The 24,161-nt window shown below is 46.9% G+C and overlaps 1 long non-coding RNA gene across 1 annotated transcript in view; it reads right to left on the bottom strand.

The window, feature by feature from the left end:
• Positions 1-23,197: 23,197 nt before the first annotated feature.
• LOC138569128 (uncharacterized) overlaps positions 23,198-24,161 on the bottom strand; it is a 21,918-nt gene continuing 20,954 nt past the window's right edge. Inside the window, exon 3 of the long non-coding RNA XR_011303140.1 lies at positions 23,198-23,326. This is a non-coding gene — a long non-coding RNA (uncharacterized lncRNA). The remainder of the gene's footprint in view (positions 23,327-24,161) is intronic.

Here is a 24,161-nt window from a genome sequence, read left to right as displayed (position 1 = left end):
GATGTAAATAAGGACAAGAAAGGACATGTTCGCTGCTGTGGAGGGTGCAGCAAGAAGGAGCACGGCGATGGGGAAAGTAGGAGAGGTCCCACTGCCCCCCAAAGAGTCATCCTACCAACCAGGGCAAGTAATGGTTTAAGGTGAAGGAGTGTCTGTCTCTCAGAGTGAGCGAGGTGTTCCCAATGAAGGAGAGGGAACTGGAGAGAGATATTGAAGAGAGATTTCCCGAGTCATGCCAGGGGCTGGTCTGCCATGGTCTGAAAGGTTGCACAAGTCTCTGGTGTGCAGATGTCCATCATGGGCAGCAGGGACTGGATGCAAAGGTGCAGCAGTCTTCAAAGAATAGCATTTCTTATGGAGTATAGTATGGAGTGTTTTGGCTACCCATCGGGCGCTAGAGCACTTCATCCAGTTGTTAGGAAAGATTTCATGATTGTACGTAATTTTCCCTCCATGTGTCAACCCCAAAATTTTTGCTGCAGTTTTACACCCTGATCTAGACTTTGCCAGAGAAGCGCAGCCTTCCGCCGCACTCCTCTGGGCTTTTGCTCAATTCTTATGGGGAAACTGACATGCCCTTAAAACAGTCAGTACTGGGAGACTTTGCTTCCCTTAGTCCTTTCCTCATGTTGCAGCTTTTGTGCAACATGAAACAAGAGCGCACTGTAACTTACTTTACCGCGCTCTTGGGTCTCTAGTCATTCCAAAGGCCCTAGAAACTCTCGCTGGACTTATTATGAACTGTGCAAGTGTGTCACGGACTGGACTGGTGGCAGCTATCATTTCTCTTGTGTTTTGAACCCTTTTTCGCCATGTTATCCACACTTACCGCGTTTGGCACAAATGAGTGGCCTAGCTCCAAAATGGCCATGCCACGAGGTTCTTTATCCTGTCCTTTGGCCATTTTGCCCCTTCACCTTCCCCAGGTCGAGCCGACCCGTGTCAGTCCTTATTTGGTCATGCACTTTCCCGCGAAACCCAAAGCTTTCACGGGCTTCTGCATGCCTTGTGTGTATGCCTCCAGGATGTGGGCTGGGATGTCTGTTCCCAATACACATCCTGGGTGCCAGAGAGTCTGGAGTGTCTTGAATGCCTGGGACCACTGTGGTCAGTGATAGGTCCACGTATGGTGTGAGTGTTTGTGAGCAGATCTCCCATTGGGTCCTCTCCGTTTTGGCGCGAAGGGAACTTTGGATAAGAGGAGGCTGAAAACACCACTACCATGTCGATCTCCTGAGTTCCCACCGAACGAGGGATAAGGAACAAAGTATCCTGCAACAAGAAGCTGAGTCGAAGAACCGCTGGTGACCCGCTGAAGGTTTGGCACCCTGAACCACTGTCGTCCTGCGAGACCCCTCTGCATTTTGTTTCTTTGTTTATTATTTATAATGTGCGTCATACCCAGGGGTAACAGGGCACAGCAGATACAAGAACATGCAAGACTTAGTTACACAGAAATGATACAAAAAGGTATACACCAAAATTATACAAAATGTTATACAGGACTTATATACACATCAGTATACATAATGCAAGCATGTGGGGGTTAATTAAAAGGAGACATGTTTACATACTTAATATACAAGGACCGAAGCACCAGATACAGAGTAGTGGCTAGTGGCAGGCTGGCGTGGTCATATATATGGGCTTCACTACTAGGTTAGGAGAGTTGGTTGTCGGTTTTTAGCCATATAATAGTGTTGGCTCTGAATTTGTGGTAGGTTTGGTTCATTCTTAAGCTAGGAGGCATGTTGTTCCAAAGTTTGGACGCTTTCACCAGGAAACTGTTGCCTCCGATTGTGGCCCATTTGAAGCTGGGTACGACAAGACGGTCTTTATTGGCAGATCTTATAGGTCTGGAAGATGTCTGCTTGTGGAATCTCTCTGCTACATAAATGGGTGCGGCATTGTTGAGGGATTTATGAGTCAGTGATAGAGTTTTTAGTAGTACTTTCTCGTGAGTTGGGAGCCAGTTATGCTGTCAACTGATCTGGGAAATGTGGTCATTTCGGGACATGCCTAGGGCCGCTCTCAGGGCATTGTTTTGAAGGATTAGGATACATTTGATAATGGCTTTGGGTGATCCTAGGTAGAGTGCATTACAGTAGTCCAGACGTGAGAAGATGAGAGCTCTGGCTAGAGTAATGCAGCCATTAGCTGAGAGGGCTGTAGAAGATGCAAGGGAGTTAACCTGTTTTGTGAATGATAATTGAGAATCGAGGTAGAAGCCGAGTGTTTTTACCTCATGCTCAACTTTTATGATGTTGCCATCAATTATGAATGATGAGTATTCGGGTCCTAGTTTTTTTAGGTTGGATTGGGTGCCTAGGATGATGAGTTCAGTTTTATCATCATTCAGGCATAGGCCGCGAGTGGCCATCCATGCCTGGATGACGATATACACTCTATTCACCAAAGCCAAATCCTTTTCAAAATCCCCAGAAAGCAGGAGGAGGATCTGGGTATCATCTGCATAGTTAGTGTAGGTGATAATAAGATGATCCAGATCATCGAAAAGGGGCTTAGTGAAGATGTTGTAGAGTGTTGGCGAGACACAGGATCCCTGAGGCACACCACAGGTGATGGGTATGGGGTCAGCGGCTGCTAGCGGCGAGAAGACCCTCATTGTTCTGCCATTTAAGAAGGACCTAATCCAGGTGATGGCTTGATGGGAGAAGTATGCTGCTGTATTAAGGTGGTTACATAATATGGAATGGTCGACAAGATTTAAGGCAGCTGAGAGATCTAGGAGGAGGAGTAGTGCTGATTTCCCCTTGTCTTTAAACTCATCGATTTGAGTCTTTAGATCAATGAGGGCAGTTTCAGTGCCATGCATGGTGCGGAAGCCAGATTGTCTAGCTCCTAGCAGGTGATGTTCCAAGTGTTTTTGAATTGGAGTATAAGCTACCTTATCCATGATTTTTAGGTGAAAAAACAACGTAGTAATGGGCCTATAGTTGGTAGGTATGCATGGGTCGAGAGTAGTTTTTTTTTTAGCAATGGGAGTACCCATGACTGTTTCAGATTGGTGGGAATAATGCCAGTGGTGAAGGATGCATTGATGAGTTTGGTGATGAATGGCGATAGGTCACGGGCCGCATCCTTGATAAGTTGTGCTGGACATATATCCCCCTGACAGTTTGACGGTTTAAGGGATAGAATTATTCTTTCCACTTCAATGATGGAGACCTTGGTGAAGTTGAATTGTGTGGCATCACCTCTACTCGCTTTGCCTGTGGAATTGGAGGCAGAGGGATCAGGTAAGCTGATTCGTTTGCAGGATATTTTATTTTGTAGAGCGGCTATTTTATTAGAAAGGGCGAATTGGATGTCCTTGTACCATTTTTTGTCTTTTATGCAAGTATCAGATGGTGCTATAGGGGTCTCTACTTCTTTAAGAATAGTGAACAATTCCTTTATATTGGACTTGGCATTGGATAGGTCTGTGTCAAAGGATGTACGTTTTGCAAGGTAAATTTCTTTTTTGTACAAGGAGGACATTGAGTTTATTTGCTCCATATGGCCACGCATTTTCTTTTTTCTTGTCGTAGGCTTTTTAGGAATGGTGTGAACCAATTATTCAGGTGAGTTTTTTTGTTTGCTTGGTCTTAGTTTCACTGGGGCAATCTGATTCAAGGAGGTTGTCATGACTTTATTAAATTCTTCTACTAAGCTCTCAGGGTCGGAATTGTCATGGAGAGAGTTGAGAGTAGGGAGTAGTATCGGTAGGAGCCTGTCCGCAGTAATGTTTTTTTTGTTTCTGGTTAAAGTGGGAGGAGCCCTAATGGCCACAGTGGGTGGAGGTTTGTTAGTCGAGAGCAAGAAGGACACTAGATGGTAGTCTGTCCAGGCTAGAGGCAAGATGGATAGGACGTTGGCCTGGCAGTTATGGTCTGCGACCCAATCAAGGATCCTGCCTTTCGCGTGGGTAGCAGTGTTACTTCTTTGGGTAAATTCAAGGTCTGACAAGCTGTTAGATACAGTTGTGGCAAGCTGGTCTGATTGGTCATTAAAGCCCATGTTAAAGTCTCCAAGACGAAGTACTTGTGAAGTGCTTTTAAGGTTATCAGTTAAAATGGAGTCAATATCGTCCATGAAGGTTCCAGGCGGGCCTGGTGGACGGTATATTAGGTGGATGTTTAAGGTTTGGTCATTAGAGAGGGGAACTTTAACTGAGAGTGATTCACAGGAATGGAGGTTAGACTGGGTAGCCAGTCTCATGTTAAGGCCGCATTTATAGATAAAAGCGATACCTCCGCCTCTTGCATTCGGTCTGTCCTGTCTTAGGATGGAGAATCCCTTGGAGACTGCTAGCATGATCATAGGGCCAGCCGTGGGGTGTAGCCATGTTTCAGTAATGGCAAGAAGGTCTAGATCCTCGTTCACGATCAGATCGGCTACATCAAGTAGCATGTGCTACCAATGATCTGGCGTTGATTAAGGCGCTTTTTATCTGGGGGCCCGTAGAATTGGGAGTGGGGGGCAAAGGAGTATGTGAGGTTTTAGGTTTACTATGCTTTGTTGACTTTTTTTTGGAAGGATTGGGACTGCACAAAGGTGCCAAGGGCATGCTCTGGGTCCTGAAGGCATAGGATATGTTAAGCGACCTAGCAGGGGGCTCATATATCTTAGCTAGTCTAGCTCCGAGGCGTAAATTTCTGTCAGAGGTTGGACATGGCTTGTAAGGTAGGTGATTTATGGCGTCTGTCGGGTAAGTGAGGGAAGCAGCAATCGTCCTAGAAGGTGATCGTCTTAGAAGGTCTGCAAAAGGCGCTTCGATCCATTGGACTAGTGGGATCAACTATTCCCGGCACCTTCATCAAACCCTGCAAGAAAACCTCTTTGTAAGTGTCCCTGGGCCAACCAGTGGGCTGACCAGCTTACACAGGACGTTTGCTCTGTCACCGCCGCCGTTTCGGGGAAGCCCTCGAAACTTGACCTACTGCTAGCTCTGTGTCCCCGGCACCCTCACACCGAACATCGTACACCCGGACCAGAGTAAACGCAATTGCCGTGTTGCCCTGCTGTGGTAACAACCTGTGCACGTTCGCTGCATTTGGGACACCCTTGCCCCTGCATCCTGCTACCGTGGAACCTATACAGGGTCGAGACGCCCTGATCATCGCAGCCGAACCTGCCAACAACGTGAACTGAACTGGCGAAGTCTGGGTCTGCCTGCGTCAGGGACCAGTGAATAGTCCATACCCCAACCGGTGGCCCCTAGCGCAGGAGCCCTTTCTTTTCTACCGCTGTTGCAAAATAGCGGATCCTTCCCGCACTCTCACTCTGCCCGCAAGTGGAGGCCTTGCTCGAGTAGTGAGGGACCTGTTCTTCATCGCTTCATCTACCTTCCTGAACTGTCAGAGACCCTTGAAGAGACCCTAATTTGTCCATTGGCACAAGCGCCTGCAGGTACTTTTGAGCATAAGGCTCCTCTCTTCGTAGGGCTCGGACTTCCTCCTAGTTAAGTGTATATCTGATGTCGAACTGGGTCTAATGATTACTTGCACTGCCTGTTTTTCTCCCCATCTAGGTGGTCTACATATTACATGCTCATAACTCCTTAGACCCCTCGGTCTTGTATATATATTGTATTGATTGCAATGTGTTGGTTTACTTTAGTATTATTGTGATTCTTTGCTATGGTCGATGTTACAAAGGCCTTGTAATAAATGTGTCTATATTTTTAATATAACACCTGTTTGGAGTAATTTGTAAGTGTCCTTGCTTTGTGTGCTCATTGAGGTCTTTCAGTCACCCCTCACCCCACTTGAGACTTAGTCTTGACCGCCGCCGTCGCTACCCTGATTGGTCTGGCTTGTCCAGAGGTTACCCTGTTCCAAGAAACTAGGCTGGCCTCCTGAACCTCTGCCCCTCCAGGTCTGAGTTCAGCAATCCATCTTAACAAATTGGTGTACAGCAATGGGAATAGGACTGAAGGTATCCAGTGTTGCGCACGAGCGAAGGCATTTCAAGTTATTCCTACCAGGACACATAGTGAATTGTCGTAGTATAACTTTTTAAAGGCCATTGTCCTATCTAACAGTATGGAAACAAGTACCTTGTTAACTTTAAATGCTTCTAAATCCGAAACATTGAAAAAGATGTGTGCTGAGAGAGGTGTCTCCTCTCAAGGCACACAAATGGAAATGATCAAAAGAATCATGGCCTGGCAAGAAGCTCAGTTTAGTGCTATAGCTTCAGAGGACAGTGCAGAAGGAGGTGGGGCTGCTCTCACTGAAAGAACTGACAGTTCTGCGCTGCACTGGTCCACAGCGACCATGAGGACAGGGAGGATGAAACGTCCAATGTTTCCTCTGCTAGTGCTGATGGGGTGGCCATACTTGAATTCAAGAAGCATCAACTGCTGTTTAGGCAGAAGGAGCTTGAGTTCAATATGGCCAAAGTATAAATCGAGCAGGCAGAAAAACAGAAAGACAGGGATCACCAGTTGGAACTGGCCAAGCTTCAAGTTGCCAATGGATCCAAGGGTCCTGGACATGGGTCTGGGGCCGCCTCTCATCCAAGGTTTCCAAAAGATCTGCTCATTGTGTATGAGGAAAAGAATGGCATTATGGACTGGCTGAATACATTTGTGTATGCATGTGAAGTTCAACAAGTTGACAATGCTGATAAAATTGTCTGGTTACTTAGCAGACTGCCCCATTCTGGCTGCAGTGCCATTATGGAAATGTCGAAGACTGAGACAGCAGATTTTGCAATGTTGAAGAAAACTCTCATTTTAAAGTTTGGAAAGACTCCTGCCCAATACTTAAAAAGATTCAGAGAGTATAAGAAACAAGAAGGTGGTACTTGGGTATCTTATGTAACTGAATCCTTAAAAAACTTGACTGGCTAGGTCGAAGGTTATAAGGTTTCTACCTTTGAAGGTACGATAAGTCTTGTCATGCTGGAACATATTATTGCATCTTCTTCCCCTGAGCTTAAGCAGCATTTGGCAGATTCAAAGGAGATAGATCCTAAGAAGCTTGCCATTGCAGCAGATTTATGGGTGTCACATCGAGTGTGCCATAAGGACAAGACTCATCCTGGTAAGCAGGAGGAAGGGGAAAAGTCCAAAGATAAGGAGGGTGGGGAAACTGATAAATCTTCTTCCCAAAAGGGCCACAAAAAGAAAAATAAGGGTAAGACACAAGAGAACTCACAGGGTAGTGGAGGTCAGCCTCCGAAACAGAACTCTGGTTAAAATAAGCCTCCCTATGTAAACAGACCCAATGGATCTTGTTTTGCTTGTGGAGCAACTGACCACGTGAATGGGGATCCCAGATGTAAGGTCAAAACCTTGGGGGTCCACTCTGCTAATCTGGCCTTCTCCTCCTATGAGGAAGAAGAGATTACCGGAGCATCCTTCTCCTCAGCCTCCTTCCCCAGTGGGATAGAAGCTGAGGTAGTTTTAGTTTCCCTGGGAGCCTAAAGTCGCAGAGGCTTATGCTAGGATTCCAGATAACAGCAAGCACTACTTTAAAGACAGTGTGCTGATCAATGGAGTAGATACTCCAGCTCTTAGGGATAGTGGGTGCAGTCGAACTGTAGTGGATTCTACCTTGGTAGACCCAGAGGAAGTTGCCAGAGCTACTCTGATGCCCACTAAGTTGGCTGACGGCCCACCTCGCATGCTCCCAATAATACCTGTAAATCTTACTATCAATGGTACAGCAGTCAGGATTCCAGTGAGCATTCAGAGGAGTGTCCCAGGAAAGGTCTTGTTGGGCAATGATCTCAGAGCTTTAGGGCTTGTGGGAGATACTGCTGACAGACCCTGCACAAGGTCTCAAACGAGGGCAGCACTGGCCAAGACCAATGCCCTGCCCCAGCCAAAGGGGAAACCCAAGGCTAAAGGAGTCAAAAAACCAAGAAGAGGGAAACAGAATATTCCCCCTAACTCGCCTACCACTGAGGTAGAGGTAGTTGGTCAATCACCCGGACCCGACGAGGAGGTGGTGATGCCTGAAGTGGTGACCCCAATGACCACCCGGAACTAAACGATGTGTTAGTAGAAGGTGGTCCTGACAGGGAAGAATTCAGTAAAAGCCAACGTGAGTGCCCATCTCTGGAAGGCCTAAGGAGATAGGCCTGCCCCCAGCTTGTGGGTGAACCTCCTTGGAAGCATCTTGGGAAGGTGGACTCCTGTATAGTGAGCCCACAGAGTCTACAGAAGGAGACCATAGGAGGTTGGTGGTTCCCCTTGCTGCAAGACCCTTCCTCCTGCAGCTGGCGCATGAAGTACCCCTTGCTGGTCACCTTGGTATTAAGAGGACCAAGCAAAGGTTATCCATGCACTTCTACTGGCCCAGGATGGGGGTGCAAGTAGAAAGTCACTGCAGGAGTTGTGCCTCCTGCCAGTTATCTTGTAAGGGTGGTTCAACAATCCAAGCTCCATTGGTACCACTCCCAGTTGTGGGAGTACCATTAGAGAGGGTAGGGATCGAAATAGTTGGTCCCCTTGACCCCCAAACATCATCAGGCAATAGGTTTATCCTGGTGCTGGTCGACCATGCCACCAGATATCCTGAGGCCATCCCATTAAAAACGGTGACTGCCAAGTCAGTCGCAAAAGCTTTACTCGGCATATTTACTAGGGTTGGCTTCCCTAAAGAAGTTGTGTCTGACAGAGGCAGCAACTTTATGTCAAACTATATGCAGGCTATGTGGAAGGAATGTGGGGTCACCTATAAGTTTTCTTCCCCATACCACCCCCAGACCAATGGTCTGGTGGAACGGTTTAACAGGACCGTAAAAAGTATGATTGGGCCTCTGGAAGAGCCTCAAACAAGAAAATGGGAATCTTCTTTTACCATGGTTATTGTTTGCCTACAGAGAGGTACCACAAGAGGGTGTTGGCTTCAGCCCCTTCAAACTTCTGTTTGGTCACCCTGTGCAGGGACCCTTAGTCATAGTCAGGGAGGGATGGGAGATGCCCACTCCCCCTATTACTACCAACTTAGTAGACTATGTGTTAGGGCTCAGGAAAAGGATGGTACTCCTGATGGGTCTGGTTAGTGACAAGCTGAAGGCAGGACAAGCTCTGGTGAAACATTGGTATGACCAGAAAGCTTCCCTCATCAACTTCAAACCTGGTCAGCAAGTCCTGATCATGAATCCCATAAGGCCTAGAGCTTTACAGGATAAGTGGTCAGGCCCTTACACAGTGGTGGAGCCCCTGGGTGAGGTCAACTATTTAGTGGACCTTGGAAGGCCTGGACAGGCTCCAAAAGTGTTCCATGTAAATAGGCTGAAGGCTTTCATCCCAAGAGTTGAAATCGCAGCAATGCTATTGGCTTCAGATGTCTGAACCCCTCCCTCACCTGTTTCAAAGCAGTCCTTCAGATAGCTCCTTTGAGGGTGTCCGAGTGGCCCCTCAGCTGACGTCTGATCAACAGGCGGAGGTGAAAAGTGTGCTTAGGCAGTTTTCCCCCGTTTTCACAGTCCCCTGGTTTGACACCTTGGTGCACACATAGACACAGGAGACAGTGTACCTATCAAAAGTAGGGGATACAGGATGTCAGACAAAGTACGGTCTTACATTAAAACGGAGGTCAACAAAATGTTAGATCTTGGGGTGATTGAACCCTCCAGTAGTCCTTGGTCCAGCCCTGTGGTTTTGGTTCGAAAAGCAGGTAGTTCTGAATTGAGGTTCTGTGTGGATTACAGGGCTCTGAATGCTGTCACCTAGACAGATGCACACCCCTTGCCTCGAACAGATGAGCTGGTGGATACCTTAGGAGCCTCCAAGTACCTCAGTACGTTGGACCTCACTGCAGGCTATTGGCAAATAGCCCTTGCAGAACATGCCAAGGAGAAGACAGCGTTCTCCACTCCAGATTCCAGGTAATGCCTTTTGGATTGAAGAATGCACCTGCCACTTTCCAGAGGCTTGTGAATCATGTGTTGAATGGGTTGGATGAATTCTGTCTTGCATATCTGGATGATATAGCAGTTTTCAGTGCCACCTGGGAAGACCATGTGAAACACCTTGGGATTGTGTTACAGGCTCTTCAGAAAGCCCACTTGACCATAAAGGCCAGTAAATGCCAGATTGGACAAGGCTCAGTGGTTTACCTTGGACATGAAGTAGGTGGAGGGAGGATACAGCCTCTACCCAGTAAAGTACAAGCAGTACCAGTACAAGACTGGCCTACCCCCACTACACAGACCCAAGTGAGAGCCTTCTTAGGACTCACGGGGTATTACAGAAATTTCATGGCAGACTATGGCACCATAGCTGCCCCTATGACTGCTCCTACCACTCCTAAGAAACCCAAGAAGGTAACATGGACTGAAGAGTGTGAGAAGGCCTTCAATGGCTTAAAAGACTCCTTGTGCCAGGCCCCTGTTCTCAGGGCACCCGATTACCAAAGACCTCTAGCTGTACTATCACAAGTAGATGAGAAGGGTAAGGAACACCCTACTGGCTTCATTAGTCGCCAGCTTGAGGACAGAGAGCTCAGATGGTCCACAGTAGAGAAATAATGTTTTTTGTGTGGGCCCCACGGAAGCTGAGGCCCTACCTCTATGGGACCCACTTCACTGTGCAAACTGACCATAAGCCCTTAAAGTGGCTAATGAACATGAAGGGAGAGAATCCAAAGTTGCCTAGGTGGTCCATAAGTCTACAAGGCTTTGACTTCACTATTGAGCATAGGCCAGGTGTCCAACATAGCAATGCTGATGGGTTGTCCAGAATGTTTAACCGACCTGAACAAGAAACTCATCCAGGGGTGGATTAGTTCCCCCTGTCCTTAGTCTGGGAGGGGCGAGTGTTAGGAAAGATTTCATGATTGTATGTAATTTTCCCTCCATGTGTCAACCCCCCAAACTTTTTGCTGCTGTTTCACACCCTGATCTAGACTTTGCCAGAGAAGCGCAGCCTTCCGCCGCACTCCTCTGGGCTTTCGCTCAATTCTTATGGGGAAACTGACATGCCCTTAAGACAGTCAGTTCTGGGAGACTTTGTTTCCCTTAGTCCTTTCCTCATGTTGCAGCTTTTGTGCAACATGAAACAAGAGTGCACTGTAACTTACTTTACCGCGCTCTTGGGTCTCTAGTCATTCCAAAGGCCCTAGAAACTCTCGCTGGACTTATTATGAACTGTGCAAGTGTGTCACGGACAGGACTGGTGGCAGCTATCGTTTCTCTTGTGTTTTGAACCCCTTTTCACCATGTTATCCGCACTTACCGCGTTTGGCACAAATGAGTGGCCTGGCTCCAAAATGGCCAGGCCACAAGGTTCTTTATCCTGTCCTGTGTCCATCTTGCCCCTTCACCTTCCCAAGGTCGAGCCGACCCAGGTCAGTCCTTATTTGGTCATGCACTTTCCCACGAAACCCAAAGCTTTCACAGACTTCTGCATGCCTTGTGTGTATGCCTCCAGGATGTGGGCTGGGATGTCTGTTCCCAATACACATCCTGGGTGCCAGAGAGTCTGGAGTGTCTTGAATGCCTGGGACCACTGTGGTCCATGATAGGTCCACGTATGGTGTGAGTGTTTGTGAACAGATCTCCCATTGGGTCCTCTCTGTTTAGGCACGAAGGGAACTTTGGATAAGAGGAGGCTGAAAACACCACTACCATGTTGATCTCCTGAGTTCACACCGAACGAGGGATAAGGGACCAAGTATCCTGCAACAAGAAGCTGAGTCGAGGAACCGCTGGTAACCCGCTGAAGGTTTGGCACCCTGAACCGCTGTCGTCCTGCGAGAACCCTCTGCATCTGATCGTCCTAGAAGGTCTGCGAAGGCGCTTCGACCCATTGGAATAGTGGGATCAACTATTCCCAGCACCTTCATCAAACCCTGCAAGTAAGCCTCTTCGGAAGTGTCCCTGGGCCAACCAGTGGGCTGACCAGCTTACACAGGACGTTTGCTCTGTCAACACTGCCGTTTCGGGGAAGCCCTCGAAACTTGGCCTACTGCTAGCTCTGTGTCCCCTGCACCCGCACACCGAACATCGTACACTTGGCATTCCCAGGTCTGAAGTGAGACGAGTGCGCCCGGACCAGAGTAAACGCGGTTGCCGTGTTGCCCTGCTGTGGTAACAACCTGTGCACGTTTGTTGCATTTGGGACATCCTCGCCCCTGCATCCTGCTACCGCTGAATCTACACAGTGTTGAGACGCCCTGATCATCGCAGCCGAACCTGCCAACAACGTGAACTGAACTGGCGAAGTCTGGGTCTGCCTGCGTCAGGGACCAGTGAATAGTCCATACCCCAACCGGTGGCCCCTAGCGCAGGAGCCCTTTCTTTTCTACCGCTGTTGCAAAATAGCGGATCCTTCCCGCACTCTCACTCTGCCCGCAAGTGGAGGCCTTGCTCGAGTAGTGAGGGACCTGTTCTTCATCGCTTCATCTACCTTCCTGAACTGTCAGAGACCCTTGAAGAGACCCTAATTTGTCCATTGGCACAAGCGCCTGCAGGTACTTTTGAGCATAAGGCTCCTCTCTTCGTAGGGCTCGGACTTCCTCCTAGTTAAGTGTATATCTGATGTCGAACTGGGTCTAATGATTACTTGCACTGCCTGTTTTTCTCCCCATCTAGGTGGTCTACATATTACATGCTCATAACTCCTTAGACCCCTCGGTCTTGTATATATATTGTATTGATTGCAATGTGTTGGTTTACTTTAGTATTATTGTGATTCTTTGCTATGGTCGATGTTACAAAGGCCTTGTAATAAATGTGTCTATATTTTTAATATAACACCTGTTTGGAGTAATTTGTAAGTGTCCTTGCTTTGTGTGCTCATTGAGGTCTTTCAGTCACCCTCACCCCACTTGAGACTTAGTCTTGACCGCCGCCGTCGCTACCCTGATTGGTCTGGCTTGTCCAGAGGTTACCCTGTTCCAAGAAACTAGGCTGGCCTCCTGAACCTCTGCCCCTCTAGGTCCGAGTTCAGAAATCCACCTTAACACCAGTAACCTTGCTGTTGATGACGTTGGACGCGAGGGTCACCAGAGCGTCTGATTTGGAGTTGTGAGCCTACTGGTGAACAGAATAGCATTGAAGCCAGTGCTGCACAGTCCTTTGTGCAGTCAGCGGCTGGCTCTGCGGAGCTCTGCTCTTTGCTCCGGCTCAGATGAATGGTGACATCACCAAGGCAGCCTGAGTTCTGGCGATTATGATACAGAGAATGCTCTGTGCTGTGACAAATCAGTAATGATTCCTCCCAGAAACCTGGCCTGGTACCCTTCTCATGTGAACAAAAAGAAAAGTGCCTAAAACTAAAGACACTCCCATCCCTTGCACACCAATAAAACTGACAAAAAATCAGTCAAATATCTTCATAATTGGTATTTCTACTTCAAAAAGATGAATATTTAAAGATACAAATTATCAACATTAATTCAGACCAGAAACATCTGGTTCACATTTACATCTCAAACAGTCAAATAAAATTCAAAAAAGGCCATCATATAACAAAGGAATGTACAAATACAATCTTCTTGTAATAGCCAGGCACAATATTCTTGTGTTGAACTAAAAGGCTCTACGCGTTTCGGGTAACATCCACTTCTTCAGGAGCAAACAATCTGATCAATCGGAGGAAAGAGGTCAGCAAAACTGAGTTCACAAGGGTCGTCTAACTCTTCGATGTTGAATGGATGTCCCTCAATGGTATGTGACACGTGTATTAGTGGATTAATATTGGGACAAATACACAGCGACGTGGGACAATTACCTATTGTGGAAAGACTTACATTTGCTGTGTATTCGTCTCAATATTAATCCACGATTCTGGACTGTGGAGGGCAGGGTACTGCTTTCCGAAGACCAGGCATGCAACTTACACTCACTCCTGGAGTCCAGTTGGGTATTAGCAAGGAGAGTGCTGAGACATCTGTGCCACATTGCATTGTGTGTTTTTGAGGTTCTGTGGGCGCGATTACACGTGTGCCCACTGCTCAATCATCTTTTACATTACTGGAAACTGAGGTGGGGCTGTTACGACATGCAGGCCCCAATATCTATGGCCCTGAAAGGAGAACTTCAGTGGTGAATGGACGTGAACTATCTACTGAAAGGGTTTCCACTGACAGTGCCCTCAGAGATCACTCTTTTGACAGATGCCAGCAGTCGGGGGTGGGGAGCGCCCTGAAATAAAATGCAGGCTCAGGCCAGGTGGGCAGCTCAGGTCCAACTGGAGAAAGCTGCATGGAATATCAAGAGGCCTACATTGGATCTTGCATGTATGTTGAGAACCGGCATGCCCTCATCAAAATGGACAACAGTACAGTGGTGGCGTACTTAAATTGTAAAGGTGCAGGGCTCATTCAATATCCTTAAACCGCTTGGCAGAGGAGATTGGGTTGTGGTCAGAGAAGAATCTCAGTTACCTTCGGGCAACCGACATCAGGGGGTGGACCATGTCAGAGCGGACCAACTGAGCCGAATCTGTCCATCATCTCCACCGCTCCTGTGGACTGCTCCCTCAGCCTTCAGTCGCCAGCTCCATTACCACGGACTGTCGTTCCCTCCAACTCTGCAGCCTCAGCCCTCGCTGTGATCTGCCTCTTGCAGCCGCGGTCTTTCCAGCTCCAGAAGCCGATTCCTCCTACCACTGACTATTGCATCCTTCACCTCCACTGCTGTGCCCCTCTACGAAGCCTTCCACGACTCTCTGCTGCACCCCTTATTGGCTCCCTTGAATTCAGCCTACAAGATCCTACAACTCCTCTCTACTTGCCCCTGATCTAAATCCTGCTCTGTGTTATGCGATCCTCCTCCTTCCTGTCCCGCCCCTCTCCCTCCTACCCTCTCCCCCCTCAAAACTCTATCTCATTATCATGGGCATCTCCTCTCTTTACCACCCCTCCCCCCTCACTCCCAATCATCTCGGCACCGCAATCTTATCTACCCACATATCTCCAATTCCCCAGATACTTTTGAAGTTGCCCTCTGGAATATCCGGCCAATCTGTAACAAAACCACTGCTGTTCTTGACCTATTCTTGTGCCTCAATCTCTGATTTCTCTGTATTACTAAAACTTGGAACCCTCCTCATAACCCCTCTGTTCTGGCTTCCCTTACCTCGTCTTCTTTCACGCACGTCCCTCGCCCCTCTGGCTGGGGAGGCAGCTTATGCCTTCTGTTTCACCCTCACTTTATCTCCTCTCCCTCTCCTACTTCTCTTCCCTCCCTACCTTCCTTTGAATTCATGTATAAAATCTTTCATTCTCCCCATGCTATATCTTTCCGCATTATGTATCGCCCTACTGGCCCGCTTCGCTCATTCTATGAGGACTTTGACCACCTTCTCAACCTCATTGCACCCAGCCCCACCCCACTAATCGTTCTTGGCGATTTCAATCTCCAGCTCTCTATTAACCCTTCCTCCTCCCCCATCCTTGACTCCAATCTTCTCTCTCCTCTCCCCCCCACTCACCAATCAGGCGCTACCATTTACCTCATCTTTACCTCCTCCTTCTCTGCATCTCCAATCTCTTCTCTACCCAACTATCTTTCTGACCACTCCTTGCTCTCCTTCTCCCTCACCCGCTCCCCTTCCACCCCTTCTTCAGGCGTGACCTACACAACTTTAACCCTTCTCTCTGCCTTTCTTCCTACTCCTCATCCCTCCCCTCTCTCTCCCACTTCTCTTCTCTTTCAGACACGGAAGCCTCTTCCACCTTAACTTCCTCCCTCTCCTCTTGATAATCTTTACCCTCTCTCCTCATTCCGCCCTTCTCGCCGACCTGCTCAACCCTAGCTATCAGCTCATCTTTCCTCCTTGCGCCGCCTTCTTAGGTGCCTTGAACGTACCTGGCTCAAACACCCCACCACCCCCAACCAATCTACTTACTTCTACCATCACTCCCTCTATGACTCTTGCCTTAACTCTGCTAAGCGCACTTACTTCTCCACCCTCAGTCCTCACCGTCATCATATCTCCCAAACCTTAACTCGACTTCTCTCTCCACCTACCCCTGATCATTCCATTGCCTCCCCTCTCTCTGCTTCTGATCTTGTCACCTTCTTTTCCAACAAAGTCCTCAATCTCCGACATACTATCCTCTCCTTATTCTCCTCCTCCACCTCCCCCTCCTCGCCCCTCTTACATATCCTCATTCACTCAATCCGAAGTTACCCTCCTTGTTTCTAAAACCCACCCCACAGCCTCTCCATCTGACCCCATACTTACCTCCCTCATCCCCAAAATGTACCCATCTTCATTCCCTATATCACCTCTCTTTTCAACACCTCTTTCCACTTCCACCTTCCCCACTCCTTTTAAGCATGCGACCATCATCCCCATTCTCAAAAAACCTACTGCTAATTCCCATCTCGCTTCTAACTATCGTCCCATCTCTCTACTACCTTTCCTTTCTAAACTCCTAGAACGCATTGTCTACTCTCTCTCTACCTTCATCTCTAACCATTCTCTCCTCCCCCTACCCAATCTGGTTTCGGCCCTCTTCACTCTACTGAAACTGCTCTTACCTCTGTTCTCAACTCTCTCCTCTCTGCCCGCTACTCTAAGCATTCCTCTATTCTGGTCCTACTCGACCTCTCTGCTGCCTTTGACACCGTCGACCATCCTCTACTCCTTACCACTCTCTTCATTTGGCCTTAAAGACTCAGTTCGTAATTGGTTCTCCTCCTATCTCTCTAACCACACCTTCTCAGTCTCCTGGGGTGGCTCCACCTCCCCAATCTCTCCACTCAACCACGGCGTTCCCCAAGGTTCTGTCCTTGTCCCCTTTCTCTTTTCACTGTATACTTCACGCCTTTCTCCTATAATATCCTCCTTTGATGTCTCACATCATTTCTGTGCTGATGATACCCAGCTCTTCCTCTTTCTCCTCCTTCTCTCCTGACATCAACCATAAACGTTCTTCTTGCCTCTCTGTTATTAAATCTTGGATGTCCTCTCACTTCCTTCCTCTTAAGCAAGATAAAATTTAACTCCTTTTCTTCCCTGCCAACACTCTTCCTCCTCCTTTCATTCTTTTTCCTCCTTCCCAACTCCCCTTCTCTCCCCATGCCCGCAACCTTGTTCTGCACATTGACACCCATCTCTCTCTTTCTCATCACATTTCCCTCACTGCCAGATCTTGCCGTTTCCACCCCTACAACAGCCGCAAAATGTGTTCTTTCCTAACCTTCCGAGCTACCAAACTCCTCATCTCCTCCCTCCTCTTCTCCAGACTTTTCTACTGCTCTACTCTTCTCCTTGGACTCCCCTCCTCTCATCTCTTCCCCTTCAAATCTGTCTACCACTCTGCCATTCACTCCCTCTGCCTCCTCTCACCTCAAGACTCCATCTCCTCTTAACTCATTAGGCTGGCTCCCATTTCAGTCCCAGCTCAAATTTAACTTCCTCTGCCTAGTCTTCAAAGCCTTCTATGGTCTTGCCCCTCTGTACCTCTCCTCCCTTCTCAATTTCTATACTCCTTCTCATTCTCATTCTCTCCGTTCTGCGGATCTCTTCCTTCTCTCTACTCCATCTTCCCCCTGTGCCCACTCCCGTTTCCGCTCCTTCCAACTTCTCGCTCAATTCCACTGGAACCGCCTTTCTCTTCCTGTCCACTCCATCACCTCCTACCCCTTATTTCGCACTTCTCTAAAATCCTATCTCTTCCACTCTGCCCCCCAGCACCCATTGTTTCCTCTCTCACTACTTAACCCACCTCCACCCTCTCCTCCTTCCATCTGTCCCTCTATTAGTACTTAACCTCATCATAAATGTAAATTGTTCATTGTACTGTTTTCTGGTTTAGATTAATTGTCATCTATTGCTTGTTGTATTCACTTGTTCCTCTTGTAAAGCATTTTGGATTGAAGCGCTATACAAATTAAAATAAATACAAATACAAAATCTTCTTGGGAGCTGAACCCAGTTTTCAAAAAGATCTGTCTCCGGTTTGAGACACCGGTAACATATATATGCCGCCCCAAAAAATGCCAACCATTAACATTTCTTCTTAAGGGGTCCTGTGCAGGGATCCATAGAGGTGGATGCAATGACCGCTCAGCGGCTAGAGGGGTTGGTCTATGTCCTTCCTCCCTTGGCCTTGTTACCCTAGGTTCTGTTGTAGATCAGTGATTCCGGGGTGCAGCAGGTGATTTTGGTCGCATCAGTATGGTCAAGGTGATGTTGGTTTCCACTTCTATTGGAGCTGGAGATGTAAAAAATCTTTCCTTTGCTGGAGTACACGGGTCCAGTGGTGCTAGGTGCATCTTGTAGGACAAGGGATCAGATGCAACAGTGGCCTGGTGATTGAAAGGGAAGGATGGCAGAGAAAAGTGCTAATATCACCAATGGTGGTGGCACTGCAGAATGCCAAGGCCAGAAACACAGGAAGTATGCGATAGACATTGGCATTCCTTCTCGGACTGGTGATTGTGATCCTCTGCAGTGCTCAAAACCAGTTACCTTGCAGTTCCTAAAAGAAGGCTTCGATTTGGGTGTGGCAGTATCCTCTATGAGTACAGTGGGCGGCCATTAGGGCGGTAAGGCATCTGTGGGTTATGGACACGGAAGATGAAGGGCTGGTTGGAAAATTGGTAAACAGCTTCTCTCAGACGTGGCCGTTGGCTCAGACAGGAATCCTGACCTAGGACTTCCCCTAGTTGTTGAGAGCTCTGCAGAAGTCTCTGCTTCGAGCACTGCATTCTGTGGATACTACATTTTTTAAGGTTGTGGCCTTAGTGACAAATCACATCTGCTCATACTTAGGGATTTGCTGCATACTCCTCCATTCTTTACAGTTCTGCATTGATTTTGCACTTTGACCCTAGATTTATTCATAAAGTCATGTCAAAGTATCATCAGGTAGAGGAGGTGAATTAACCAGTGTTCTATCCTCCCTCTTTCCCTCCTGAGGAAGAGGGTTGGCACCTGCTGGACATAAAGGGCATTATTGTATTTGGACAGAACGCAGGGTATTCCCTGGTCTGACAGTTTGTTTGTTACCTTTGGGGGTCTACTCTGCTCCGGGTAGGAGAACCTCAGTGGCCTCGATCAGTTGATGGATCAGGGACACCACTGTGTAAGCTTAGAAGATGGAAGGAGTTCCCTTACCAGGGAAAGAGCAGGGGAGGTCCACCAGAGAAAGGGTAGCTTACTGGGTAAAAGTCTGGGGGTTCTAATCCAGGACATGCGTCAGGCATCCACATGGGTTGACCTTCTCAGATTTGTTAGACATTAATGTCTACATTTCCTCTTGCATATTTACACAGCTATTGGTACTGGTGCGTTCATACCTCTCTACCTTTCTGCTTGGAGGGTGAGAGTGCATGTTGAACACAGGAAGTGACATCAAAGGAAGTCACATCGGGATAAGATGTGCACAAAGGCACAATGATAAAATTCCATAGTTTTATTTAACTAATTAGGATTCTCCAATAGGCCCTTTTGCATGCAGCCACTGTACCAGGTACTGCCCAGAGATGTAAAAGAATTATTACAAACGCAGTCATTCTGTAGAGTTTATTGTGTTGACAAAAGCACATCCGCTTAAAAGTAAACTTCTAATTCATCCTCAAGCCAAGAGTGCTGCAATGTTTTGTTATGGCAAATTCACTCTCATTACAATAAAGTGCTGTTGGCTGGTAATTGGGAATAACAAGCTTGCAAGCTAAGTGTGTCATTTTACACATCTGGGCCATCTGTGGGAGTAAGCTGTGTCTGTCAACTTTAATTTATTGGCTACGTTATCTGTGATACATCCCATCCACTTTACTGTCGTTTACTGCTGCAGTGCATAATCCATTAAAGCAACCAATCAATTCTCTAGCAGTTCACAACCTCACCCTATTCCTTCGTCGTGTCATGTCTGATGTATAACCTGAACCTGTCCAATTTCCATGTCCCAATGTTTCTCATCTCCTCGTCCCTTAGCCCTTCCTCATGTGCAGTTGTTGCTGCGCCAATGCTGAGTGAGCGTTATATTCCCACTCGGTAGTTCTGTCCTGGCCAGTTACCTGTAAAACTCTCCTAAACCGGTATTGAGTCAGGGGCGTCCGGTCGTCTCTACACCCAGCCAGTACAGGAAAATAGAGGGCACATGCTTTGGGTGTAGTGCTTATGAGCACCTTTTCTGGGGGTTGGGCTAACTTTCTTTCCCCCCATACTGCCCTTTTCGCACCATGGGTTTCCCACTGCACGCCCACTTCCTGTCCTCCGACGTCAGCCAGTCTGTGTGGGGCTGGCCAACAGCCCCTAGCTGCAGGGGATGGGGGGGAGACGGGAGGCCTGCTGGGTGATGCAGATATGGCAGCGTCCTCCCAGGCCTCCCTTCGCTCAGTGCGCCCCCTGGTTATAGTTTTGGCAGGTGTGTTGGGAGCTGTGTGTGTTGAGGGCAGTCGCTGGGCACTGAACGTTACACTAAATATGAATGGCTGCAACTTGTGGTACAAGTGGTTATTGACCCAGGCTTTTCTTCACTTGAGCATCCCTCAGAACGTAAGTAAGGGGACGTGGAAGAAGGTAATGTGGGAATTACTTACCTGTAATCTTCATGAGCGGAGGCAGGAAGCCACAGAATGTAAGTAATGTGAAGAGGAAGAACAGGACTAGGAGTAGTGAAGATTACAAGTAAGTAATCAATCCCCACGATTACCATGACTCCAGACTTGGCCCCACCCCACCCCACATCCCTTCAGCCACTCTGCCTACCTTTGGATGTGAGCTCCCAGGGTACTTTTGTTTTATTTTCCAGAAGGGTTTACAGTACAACACATATGTGCGTATATGGTCCTGGACCATGGCTGGAACATCATGACGTCTACCATTCTCAGAAATATACTTTTAAAAAGTGACGTGGAAGACGTACATTGAATGGAACTTAAGATTTAGGTACATTGCGAGGTAGTGCGAATTCATTTAACGTAACCTTTTAAGTCACATCATGTTTACGCATTGCTAGCGCCATTACTCTAATGGGAAATAGCTGCTCCACTGTAGGAAGTCGGAGCAGTCCGAAGGTAATGTGGGGGCAGTTGTTGCTCGTGGTGACATGCTAGTTTCCAGAGCTGATCTATCACTCCCGGTAATGGTGATCATTTCTTTCCTAAACGCCTATTGCTCGATAGGTGTCTCCAATTTTGTCAGGTTGCTGGTACCACTGTTCTCTGTGAACCAGCCTTTAAGGCTGTGACCCACAGAGCACACAATTTCATGATTTTTCAGTGTCCCATATATAACACGATCCTTGTGTTAAAAAAATAAATTATAATTTCTTTTTTTAACACAAGGATCGTATCCAAATGTCACATATGATGTGTCATATAAAGCCCCGATCCCCTTAAGCTGTTCTTCTGTCTATTGCAGGACAGGTTTTCTCGTTTGAATGGCATGTTTTGCAGTCAAGAATTTCAGATTGTGTTTGAAGATGTGCATTTCCAAGTCAATGTTTAGGGATGGAACAACCTGGTACATGGTAAATTGAAGTATGGTAGACTAAGTGCTTTATATAGCTGCCATCAAGATGGCTCAGCATGCTAACAATTCACCCAAGGTGTCTGTTCAGCCTCCAGGGCACTGGTTCTAATCCGGACGGATCTGACTTTTATTAGCGCGTAATAACACTTATTACAAAGCGTAGAAGAAGATGCTTTTAAGTCTAATAAAAAGGATTTTTTTAAACCGTACAGTTACTGCCATTATCATGTCTCCAGATTAAATGTAATGTTTGGATTACAACCGGTAATCTCCATTTTGTCAGCTGCCTTTCCTTGTCACTTGCTTCAATGATGAGGTATTTTCCTATTAGCTAGAACATTTTTTCCATCACATCCACCCCCAAGTCAAAAAGGAAGATCATCCGGTGACTCCATCCTAAAGACGTTCAGGGAGATCATCCGAAACCATCCTAACGTATGTGTATAGGCCAAAATATTTAAATGAGATGACTCTAGAGTGATCACAGAAACTACTCCAGGATGAGTTCTGGTTACTTCCAGTAATTATCTTGTATAACTCCAGGATGACCCCATGCAAACTTCAGGATAGGTGGGGGATTACACCAGGATGACCCTGTGACAACTTCAGGACGGGTTTGAAATTGTGAATGATTATTGCAGACAAGCTCACGAGGAGTTATTTCATGTTGCTGCCAAACGATTTAAAAAAAAAAAAAAAAGGGGTTTTAATTTTTGTGAAGACGGGTGGTATTACTATGGGGCGGGGGGGTGAGTCTAGTTAGACTTATGTATAGTGTACTGGAAAACCTCAAGGGAATTTGCAGCCGTCACTTTCCATCTTTGCTAGAGCACATTAACTAAGGTTAGCTGATTAAGTATACAAAACTACAAATCCCAGTCCACAATGGCAAGAACCAACCTGTAAACAAACGCCTTTGTTTCATTTTTCACCTCTAGCTAACATGGCATCACACCCAATAAACTCCCACAATTACAAATCACTACACTAAAATACACTTTGTGACCTAAACAGAATCCGTTAAAGGTCTACCTGCATGAGACTGCCAATCACTTCACCCAATAGCACTATGAGCAGCTAGCAATTAGTTTGACCATTGACCACATCCAAGAAAACACTAGCTGACCCCCAACAGAAAAATAGCACAAAACATGTACCATTTACAAGTTGGTACCATCCTACAAATTCACCAGATCAACTATATAGTTCTACACACAAGAGCACTTGCATCTTCAGTTTCACAGAGCAGCATGTGAGCTATAATTACGTTGTCGAGTAGCAGAGGCTGACATAGCAACCAAACTCTGCTGTGGGGATGTTCCAATTCCATTGTTTCTTTTAAGACAACAATCTGAATGATCGCGCAGGTGTCTGGGAACGTGTAGATGTCACTTCACTGTCCAAACAGGCATGACAGTCATACTGTAACAATGACACACTGTTGAGAAGATGTGGCGATAGAGTTGAGCTTGTCAAATTAGATCTGTCCAACAAAACATTTGTAGCAGCCAATTGACTGTTACTTTACAGTCCAATATTTTGTAGTTTTTGCGCAGCTGCATCTTTGGGAACTGCAACATTACACAGAGACATCTGCCGATTTAATGCAGTCTCATTGCCCAAGTGAAGTAAGAGACGGGTTCTGTAGGAGGACTTAAGAACACTAGTCACCCCTGCCAAAAGACTTGGGTTGTCCAGCTTTTATGAAAAGCCATTTTTGAATAGTCAGTTTCCACCCATGAGCTTTTACAATGCCATTCTCTTGGTTGTTTTCACTGCATCTTCTTGTAGTTCACTCCAGATTCCAAACGTAGCTGCTTGTTCTCCTCTACCTTTCTTTTTAAAGCCTCAATTGGTCCCTCTGCATCACAATAGGTTTTCAATTATTTCATCAAATGTTTTCTGTGTCTTAATACTGTTTCTTGGCTGCGGGTATGAAAAAGGCAAGTTGAAACTTCATAATGCGACTACCAACACAACAAACATTTTGCTTGACCTGTACACTGGGGTAAGTGACTCCCCATAAGCGCGATCCTATCTGTGCCCATCGACTCCCCCCCACCCCCTCAGCCCCCTTGGATTTTTGCTTCATCTTGCTCTCCTTGGCACTTTCTCTCCCTCCCCATTAGCTATCCACAACTCAGTCCATCTGCACACATAAATGTGTATGGGTACATACCCTTGAGAGTGCGCTTTGACCACTAGATTTTAAAAAAAGAGTGGTGAGCTGAGTCACCAATTCCACAAGGTCTACCCATAAAGACCATGAATGAATAGGACAGAGAATTGTGGTATTGGCAAATCACACTCTACCTTGGACATCCTGGATTGGTTCCCCAACCCGTGGACTCTATTTTCAGGATTGCATCGAAGGTAAAAAAAAAATGTTTAAAAAAAAAATAATAAATTAAGAAAGATTGTTTAGGAATTTCGATTTGGGGGAAACCAATCCAGGATGTCAAAGCACCACTAAAGACTTATCAGCACAATGCGCCAGCCATTGACAGGTCTCTCGGGACTCAACCCTTTATCATCAAGTATTATCAGAAAATTGTTTCAAGATATTCTCACATTCAACTTCCAAACCATACCAAGTGTTGAAAGTATAAGCTGACTTTATGGGAATAAATCAAGTGGGGGAGGTGGGGGGGGGGGATTGGGGGCTCAGCATAAAAAAAGGCTTGAAGACCACCGCTTTAAGGGAAATAAAGTGACCTCCCACTTTCAAATATCAAAGCAATGAACAGCACTCCTTTCACAG

This window comes from Ambystoma mexicanum, chromosome 2q (genome assembly GCF_040938575.1).
Source record: "Ambystoma mexicanum isolate Mex_15411 chromosome 2q, UKY_AmexF1_1, whole genome shotgun sequence".
Lineage (NCBI taxonomy): Eukaryota > Metazoa > Chordata > Amphibia > Caudata > Ambystomatidae > Ambystoma > Ambystoma mexicanum.
This window is presented reverse-complemented; position numbering and strand designations above follow the sequence as displayed.